The sequence below is a fragment of the Saccopteryx leptura genome, chromosome 10, assembly GCF_036850995.1.
Source record: "Saccopteryx leptura isolate mSacLep1 chromosome 10, mSacLep1_pri_phased_curated, whole genome shotgun sequence".
NCBI lineage: Eukaryota > Metazoa > Chordata > Mammalia > Chiroptera > Emballonuridae > Saccopteryx > Saccopteryx leptura.
In genome coordinates, this window is record NC_089512.1 from 431,647 (window position 1) to 441,840 (window position 10,194).

Here is a 10,194-nt window from a genome sequence, read left to right on the forward strand (position 1 = left end):
ATTTTAAAATATTTGACTTTTCTCTTGGAAAAAAGAAGGGTGAAGAAATGTGAACAGCCACAGCCCACACGCCCGGGATGTAAACTTAGATCTGATCGAAGTCACCCTCCGCCATCCTCCCTCCCCGCGGAAGCCACGCCGAGTGCGGCACGAGGGAACATCGGCTCGTCGGCAGAGACCAGCACGCCAGACGCTGCGGCTGTCGGGGTGCCGTCCACTCCGCTAACCAGTGACACGAGCCAACGCAGACACCCAGGGACAGACCTGGTGGTGCCTCTGGGTCAGGCTGGCGTCACCTCACAGCTCCTGGCGGAACTCCCAACCCCGTTTTTCACTTAAAACTTCAATGTTCCCTCAGCAAAAAGAGGCGTCATGGAAGTTGACCCTTGTCCGATATTCACCAAAGTACAACTTGTCCTTTCTTCTGAACAATGTTCCTCTGGACAGGGGGTCAGAGTTTGAAGTATACCACTGAGAGACAAAATTCAAAACTGTCGCAGACACAAAGAGACAAATAATGCACAGTGTCACTCAGTGAGGTCCCTGGAGGAGTCAAGGTCACAGAGACAGACAACAGGGGTGGTCCCGGGGTCGGGGAGCACAGGGTGTCAGTGTGGGGAGACGAGGTGTTCGGGAGCCACAGTGACAGAGGTGGGGCAACAATGTGACATGCCTGACGCCACGGAACTCTGCACACGAGAATGACACCATGGGACGTCTTATGCATATTTTGCCATAATTCAAGAAACAAAGAAAACTTGCAAAATATTCTTAACCTTAATTTACTTTTCAGCTATGGGATGCCTCTATATTATCAGCCCAGGACGCTGACGTGCGTGGTGAGCCTGTACAATAATTAATATTCCAGACGTTCAGGTTGAAATTTTACGGAGTTCCTGAGCAAGAAATAGAAGTTACATTTTAGAAGTTGAGTAGCTTCACGCATCCTCACTAACTGGGGAAATCTAAGGCAGTAAGTGTGACGTGTGCTGACTGACAGGTGTCACCTCGAGACCCACATCGACCCCCAGCCTCAGGTCCAAGTCCAAAGAGTCCAGCAGCCACATTTGAAAAGTAAAAAAAAATAGCTACAGTTAATCTTAATGATACATATAAAATGGGCCAAAGACCCTAGCGGACACCTGTTTGTTTTCTTGCTGTTGGGTTTGAAGAGTTCTCGGGATATTCTGGGTGACGGTCCTCTAGCAGCTGTGCCTTGTAAGTATATTTTGCGGGCTTTCCTCTTGACCTCTAATTCACTTGATATTATCTTTGCAGAGCAGACATTTAAATTTTAATGACGTCCAGCCTATCAATTATTTCTTCCATGGGTCATGTTTTTGGGGTTGTGTCTAAAAAAAATGTGTCACCATGCCCACCGTCATCTGGGTTTCCTCCTGTGTTTTCTCCTCGGAGTTTTTTTAAGTTTTACTTTTGACATTCAGGCCTGTGATCACTTATGAGTCAGTTTTTGCGAAGGGTGTCCAGTGTGTGTCTAGGCTCATGTCCCTGCGTGTGCATGTCCAGCTGGCCCAGCACCGCTGGTCGAAGAGAATGTCTCTGCTCCTTTGTCAACGATCAGCTGAATGTATGTGTGTGGGTCTATTTCTGGGCTCTCCGTTCTGTCTGTCCTTTTTCTCATCACTCTCCGCACTGACTTAAGCTGGAGCAATGAGCAAATAAAGGTATCCAGATTGGAAGGGACATAGTAAAACCTTCACTCTTTCCAGCAGACATGAGCTATGTAAAGAAACTCTAAAGACTCCACCAAAAACTGTTAGCACTAATAAAACAAATTCAGTAAAGCAGCAGGGTAGAACATCAATATACAAAAATCAATTGTGTTTTTATTCACTAACAGCAAACTATTAGAAATAAATCAAGAAAATAATCCCATTTCAATTACACTAAAAATAATACAATATCCAGGAATAAATTAAACCGAGGTAAGAGACCCATAGACTGAATTATATATTATATATATGTATATATTCATATACAGAGGTACCTTGAGATACGAGCAGACCAACATATTAATTTTTTTTTCCAGTTACGAGCTGCGACTTGGTCCATATTTTTGTTCAAGATCCGAGTGAAATTCCAAGATACGAGTCGTGATTCGGGAAGCTGCCGCTAGTTGGCGCGTTAGCGCACGGGTCCAGTATCGGCAGCACCAGCATCTCGTTCTTTCTCACGTATTTCCCGCAGAATCGTCAAATCTCATGCACTGTTCTTGTTCATGCATCATTTTTGCATTTTCTACTAACTTTTTTTGTGTGCTATCATGGGGCTGAAGAAAGTGAGTGTAAAGGGCAGTAGTGAGAAGAAGAAGAGAATGATGTCGATAGAAGTAAAGCAAGAAATAATAGAAAAACATGAGCATGGTATACGAGTGATTGAACTGGCAAGGCTGTACGACTGCAATACATCTACAATTTGTACCATCCTTAAACAAAAGGATGCCATCAAAAGTGCAAATCCAGCGAAAGGAACTACAATTCTGTCCCAATTAAGGACAAATATCCATGAAGAAATGGGGAAGCTTCTGCTGGTGTGGGTGAAAGAGAAAGAGCTGGCAGGAGATACAGTGACGGAGACTGTAATATGTGAAAAGGCACGTATTATTTACAGCGACTTGAAGAAGAAAGAACCATCAACCTCAAAAGAGGCAGCAGAAGATACGTTTAAGGCAAGTCACGGCTGGTTTGAAAATTTCAAGAAGAGATCTGGCATCCACACGGTGGTGAGGCATGGTGAAGCTGCGAGTGCTGACGTTAAGGCAGCTGAGGAGTACATCGCATGTTTTGCTGCGCTTATCGCAAAGGAAGGCTACATCCCCCAACAAGTGTTCAACTGTGAGGAAACAGGATTGTTTCGGAAAAAAATGCCCCAGAGGACTTTCATCACCGCAGAGGAGAAGAAGCTGCCAGGCCATAAACCCATGAAGGACCGTCTGACCCTTGCATTGTGTGCAAATGCTAGCGGTGACTGTAAAGTAAAGCCACTGACAGTGTATCATTCCAAAAATCCTCGAGCCTTTAAGACTCACAAGATTCTTAAAGAAAAACTGCAGGTTATGTGGTGTGCCAATGCTAGGGCATGGGTTACGCAGCAGTTTTTTATTGAATGAGTAAATCTCGTCTTTGGTCCTGCAGTGAAGAAATGTCTTCAAGAAAATAAACTCTCGATGAAAGCATTACTAATCCTTGAAAATGCTCCAGCCCACCCACCTGGTCTTGAAGATGACATTCTCGATGAGTTCAAATTCGTGAAAGTCCTCTACCTCCCACTCAACGTGACTTCAGTCTTGCAACCTATGGATCAGCAGGTCATTTTCAACTTTAAAGAGCTTTACACAAAGCACTTGTTCCACCGCTGCCTTGAGGTGACTGAGAATACAATTCTAACCCTTCGAGAGTTTTGGAAAGATCACTACAACATTATGATATGTTTACGCATTATTGACTTGGCATGGCAAGAGGTTACAAGAAGAACCTTGAACTTGGCATGGAAAAAGTTATGGCCTAATATTTTTGCAGACAGGGACTTCAAAGGATTCAAACCAGAGACTGAGACTGAGGTAGAAGCATTGGAGGAGATTGTGTCCCTCAGAAAGTCGATGGGTCTGGAGGTAGATGAGGGTGACGTAAATGAGCTCGTCGAGGAACATGAGGAGGAACTCTCAACTGAGGAGTTGAAGGAGCTACAGATGATGCAACATACGGAGCTTCTGCAAGAGATTAGTAGTGAGGAGGAGGTAGAGACGGAGGAGGTGATTTCTACAAGTGAAATTAAAGACATGCTGGCAATGTGGGAGAAGCTTTCAAGTTTCATTGAAAAGAAACACCCAGAAAAAGTTTCAACTGGTCGTGCTTCAGCACTTTTTAATGACACTTGTTTGTCACATTTCCATAACATTTTAAAAGGCAGGCAAAAGCAAACCTCTTTGGATAAATTTTTATTCAAAAGTCCTGCAAGTGAAAGTGCCAAAAGTGCAGCCAAAAAGGCAAAAACAGGTGATGATTAAATGAAAAATACCTAATGTTAAGCTTAGGTTAAGTTTAAAGTTAAGAAAGTGCATTTTTTTTACAATTAAGTTTTTGTGGTTTCATTTTAAGTAAAGAAAGTGCATTTTTAGTTTTGTTTAAAGTAAAGAAAATGCAGTTTTAGTTTACATTTAGTGTTAAGAAAGTGCAGTTTTAGTTTATGTGTCTATAGTGCCTGCATCCCTCCCTCCCTCCCTCCTCCTCCACTATTCACCTCCGTTAGCCGCACTCATCTGTCTCCAAGGTAAGAATACAGTACTAAATAACACTTTTTTCTTTTATTTCATATATTTTGTTATGCATTGGCAAAGTATAATGTGTGTTTTTTAATTAAAAATGTCTTTTTTTCATAATTTAGGATGGTTTGGGGATGTTTCACAGGGCTGGAACGGATTAAATCTATTTCAGTTATTTTAAATGGGAGAAATTTGTTTGATATATGAGTTGACTGACTTATGAGCTCGGTTACAGAATGAATTAAACTCGCGTCTCAAGGTACCACGTGTGTGTGGTGTGTGTGTGTGTGTGTGTGTGTGTATACATACATATATACATACACATAGCTGTTTGGTAGAATTCATCAGTGAACCCATCTGGGCCTGGTGCTGTCCGTTTAGGATGGTTATTAGTCATTGATTCAATCTCTTTAATAGATAGATGCCTATTTATATCATCTAGTTCTTCTTGTTTGAATTTTGGCAGATTGTGCCTTTTCAGGAATTGGTGCATTTCATCTGCATTATCAAATTGTGGGCAAAGAGTGATTCATAATGTTCTCTTACTATCCTTTTACTCCGTGGGGTATGTGATGATGCCCCTTTCTCACTGCTGCGAGGGTGACATGAGCCCTCTCCTTCTTGTCCTTCCTTTGTCTGGCTAAGCGCTTTATTGATTTTTCACTCTTTTCCAAGAGCCAGCTTTGGCTTTTGTTGATCCTCTCTATTAATGTCTTGTTTTCAATTTCATCACTTTCTGGTATGATTCTTATGATTTCTTTTCTTCCGTTCACTTTGGATTTAATTTGCTCTTTTTCTTTTCTAGTTTCCTATGGTGGAAACTTAGATGATCAATTTTAGATCTTTCTTCTTTTCTGATAAATGCACTCAATGCTATGGCTTTCCCTCTGAACACGGCTTTTGCTACATCCCACACATTTTATAAGCTGTGTTTTCATTTTCATTTAGTTCAAAATATGTTAAAATTTCTCTTGAGATTTCTTCTTTGACCCATGTGTTATTTAGAAGAGTGTTGTTTAATCCTCACATATTTTGGAATTTATCAATTATCTTTCTGTTATTGATTTGAAATTTAATCCCACTGTGATCTGAGAGTAGACACTGCATGATTTCTATTCTTTTAAATTTGTTATGGTGGGATTTACAGCCCAGAATGTGCTCTATCTTGGTGAATGTTTTGTGTGAGCTTGAGAAGAATGTGTCTTCTTCCTCCGTAGTTCGATGTAGTCAGTCTATAGATGTCCACTACATTCACTTGCTACAAATAAGCATTTGAGGCTTAACATTTAGCTTGCCCATATTAGAGTGATTGCAGTGAAAAATAGAAATCATCCCGCCATTTCTTTTGTTTTGATAACTGAATTTTTGGCAAGCATTCATGTGGCCTGAAGAACAAGTTGTATTGACATTAAAGCTTTATAAAATCCTTCTATGACCCAACTAATGTGCACTGCCTAAGTACCAAACAAGACTAACATCATTACTATCTTTTAAAAAATACCATTTGTTGAATTTTACGTTTAAAGGATTTGATTTTAAATAACGACTGTGTTTGACAACTGGCTTAGAAAATTACTGAAAATTGGGCTATTGCTCCCCCCTCAGGTGCGCACCGCCCGGCACGCTGCTGGACCGAGGGCTCCGGGAGCCGGCGGACAGAGGAGGCCCGAGTCAAGCCTCCACGCTGTGGACTGTGGTGGCAGCACAGTCCTGGGGGAGGAGGCAGAGGACAAGCCTCCACGCTGTGGACTGTGGTGGAGGGGCACAGTCCTGGGGGAGGAGGCAGAGGACAAGCCTCCACGCTGTGGACTGTGGTGGGGGGGCACAGTCCTGGGGGAGGAGGCAGAGGACAAGCCTCCACGCTGTGGACTGTGGTGGTGGTGGTGGGGCACAGTCCTGGGGGAGGAGGCAGAGGACAAGCCTCCACGCTGTGGACTGTAGTGCTGGGGGGTGCACAGTCCTGGGGGAGGAGTCAGAGGACAAGCCTCCACGCTGTGGACTGTGGTGGGGGGGCACAGTCCTGGGGGAGGAGGCAGAGGACAAGCCTCCACGCTGTGGACTGTGGTGGGGGGGAGGGGCACAGTCCTGGGGGAGGAGTCAGAGGACAAGCCTCCACGCTGTGGACTGTAGTGGTGGTGGTGGGGCACAGTCCTGGGGGAGGAGGCAGAGGACAAACAGCAGCGGCGTGACGGGAACGTGGGAGTAAGTTGTTTCTTTAGTCCCGCCCCCTGGCTCGGCTCAGCCTCTCATGTCCAGCAGCACCTGCCTGAGCCAGTGGCCGCAGCAACACCCGCAGCAGCAGCAGGTGACGTTCGCCGAGTGCGGCGCGGTGCCTGGCATGGCTCTGACTGCGGAAGGAAGCTTCCGGTTCCTGAGAGACCTGGCCGCTGAGCAGCCTGGGTTCTGGGGGTGAGCCCGCCACCGGCCCTGCCCCCACCCGGGCCAAGGCCACACTGCCGTGCGTCCCTGCACTGACGCAAGCGCGTCACACACGGTGGAAAACTTTCTCCAGGTCCATGACTCGCAGACGTGGAAACCGTGTGTGGTGACCACCTCTGTCAGGAGAGACAGGACAGGGGACCCGTCTTCGCAGGAGCGCATGCAGCGTGTGTCTGTCTCACGCGCCTCCACCGGCATCTGAGTTTGGGGTCCTCTTTCTGTGGGTGACACAGTCCCATCAACAAACAGTAAAATAAGAGACGGTCCGTTTGTCATCAAGGACTTGCTGTGTCTCAGACGTGCAGATTAAAATGTGTCCAAAAATGTTTACCTCGGCCTGGAACTCGAGCGCATCAGGTGGCGAGACAGGCTCCTTTCGTGAGTCAGAGCGGGCGGACCGGGGAGAGAGACCGCCCTCCCACTTCTCTGGAGAGACCCCAGTTTTCAGAGCGCGGGGTCACACAGCCCAGCTGCCCCTCACGGCCTCGCCACTCAGAGCCCAAGGTGATGGGAAACAGCAGAAAAGAAAGAACAAATCTAAAGTTGGCAAGATTAGTAATTCTGTTTTATGCGGACAACCGTTTGTTTTGGTAAAATGCAACTGTTCATAACAACAGAGGACGTGTCTGCTTATGGAGAAGCTATTTCTCCGGCTCAAGTCTGAAGTCTGTGTTTAAGGACGGATGAAATGTCCAGTCAGAGGGAGGAGAGGGGACACTAGTGAGGACATTGCGGTCGTCACAGGAGCCGATGTCAAGCGAGGCTCAGACCGTGAGGGGAGGCAACATGATGAGTTCATGGCACTGGTCATGTGTGAGTGTGTGTGTGCGTGTGCGTGTGTGTGTGTATGTGCAAGCGCCTGCCCACGCAGAGAGGGGATTGATTTTGTTAGAATGTTTTTATCTGGTTGTTTCTACAAAATGCCCAAAAGGCAAATAGCCTCTCTGTGCTCCGACAGGACAGAGAATTCCATCAGCATCACTTCCCGTTACAGAGGGGGCCAGCGTGCGCTGGGTGACCTGAAGCCCACAGCTCTAGAATCACCCCACCCCCGCCCTTGAACACTTCAGTGAACTCCACCTTCTCTACACTGTGGTCTGCCCGTCGAGACGACCGTGATCTGGCCAGGGTCGTCTCACGTGGTTAACTGTGTCTGTAAACCGAGGTCCTTTCAGACCGGTTCCCGGTCACTCGCTGCCCCTCCTCCACCTCACGTGGCACGCTTGCTCCCAGAGGTACCAGTCACACACCGTGCAGGTGCGTGCCCTGGTCACAGCACACGTGCTCTGCATCGTGCAGTGATCTGAAAGGCAATGTGTAATTAGCAGAAGGTCTTGAATTTTTCATGAAAGTTGGTTGGAGCCAAACGGTGTTTTGCTGATCTTGGGGGAAGAAAAACAAATAAAATCTTTGAAAGGTTTCAAAACTGGTTAAAAGCAGACGCAGGCGAATTGCCCCCCGAGATCCCACGTGTTCGGAATGCACTTTTCATCGTCAGCACATTGAGGCGTGCACACACACGTCTGTCCTCGTGACCACAGTGCTCTGGGGTCCCGCGCTCTCCACCTCACGGACCGGGAAACCGAGGCTCCCGGGACGTCACTGCTCAGTGTCACCCAGCGAGGGAGTGACCGGCGGGGACGTCACTGCTCAGTGTCACACAGCGAGGGAGTGACCAGCGGGGGACATCACTGCTCAGTGTCACCCAGCGAGGGAGTGACCGGCGGGGGACGTCACTGCTCAGTGTCACACAGCGAGGGAGTGACCAGCGGGGGACATCACTGCTCAGTGTCACCCAGCGAGGGAGTGACCAGTGGGGGTCGTCACTGCTCAGTGTCACACAGAGAGGGAGTGACCAGCGGGGACGTCACTGCTCAGTGTCACCCAGCGAGGGAGTGACCAGCGGGGGACATCACTGCTCAGTGTCACCCAGCGAGGGAGTGACCAGTGGGGACGTCACTGCTCAGTGTCACCCAGCGAGGGAGTGACCAGCGGGGACGTCACTGCTCAGTGTCACACAGAGAGGGAGTGACCAGCGGGGTCGTCACTGCTCAGTGTCACACAGCGAGGGAGTGACCGGCGGGGACGTCACTGCTCAGTGTCACACAGCGAGGGAGTGACCAGCGGGGACGTCACTGCTCAGTGTCACCCAGCGAGGGAGTGACCAGCGGGGACGTCACTGCTCAGTGTCACCCAGCGAGGGAGTGACCGGCGGGGGACGTCACTGCTCAGTGTCACCCAGCGAGGGAGTGACCAGCGGGGACGTCACTGCTCAGTGTCACCCAGCGAGGGAGTGACCAGCGGGGGACGTCACTGCTCAGTGTCACACAGCGAGGGAGTGACCAGCGGGGACGTCACTGCTCAGTGTCACACAGCGAGGGAGTGACCAGCGGGGACGTCACTGCTCAGTGTCACACAGAGAGGGAGTGACCAGCGGGGACGTCACTGCTCAGTGTCACCCAGCGAGGGAGTGACCGGCGGGGACGTCACTGCTCAGTGTCACCCAGAGAGGGAGTGACCGGCGGGGACGTCACTGCTCAGTGTCACCCAGCGAGGGAGTGACCGGCGGGGACGTCACTGCTCAGTGTCACCCAGAGAGGGAGTGACCGGCGGGGACGTCACTGCTCAGTGTCACCCAGCGAGGGAGTGACCAGCGGGGACGTCACTGCTCAGTGTCACCCAGCGAGGGAGTGACCAGCGGGGACGTCACTGCTCAGTGTCACCCAGCGAGGGAGTGACCAGCGGGGGATGTCACTGCTCAGTGTCACACAGAGAGGGAGTGACCAGCGGGGACGTCACTGCTCAGTGTCACACAGAGAGGGAGTGACCAGCGGGGACGTCACTGCTCAGTGTCACACAGCGAGGGAGTGACCAGCGGGGACGTCACTGCTCAGTGTCACACAGAGAGGGAGTGACCAGCGGGGACGTCACTGCTCAGTGTCACACAGAGAGGGAGTGACCAGCGGGGACGTCACTGCTCAGTGTCACACAGAGAGGGAGTGACCAGCGGGGACGTCACTGCTCAGTGTCACACAGAGAGGGAGTGACCAGCGGGGACGTCACTGCTCAGTGTCACACAGAGAGGGAGTGACCAGCGGGGATGTCACTGCTCAGTGTCACACAGAGAGGGAGTGACCAGCGGGGACGTCACTGCTCAGTGTCACACAGCGAGGGAGTGACCGGCGGGGACGTCACTGCTCAGTGTCACACAGAGAGGGAGTGACCAGCGGGGGACGTCCACTCCAGCCCTTTGGACTCAAAGCCGAAGTGATCTCCCACAATCAGGAAACGTTCTCCTGTTTGGGCCACAGCCGTTCAGACAGATTGGGTTTCTTTCGTTCTGGATCCAAACCTGCAACTCCCAGTTCTCCTTTATTTAAGTTTTAAAATATATATATTTTTAATCTTCTCTGCCCTATGCTTGTCTGGCTGGCTCGTCAGTGAGCACCAAACAGGGTGAGCAGAACCGGATG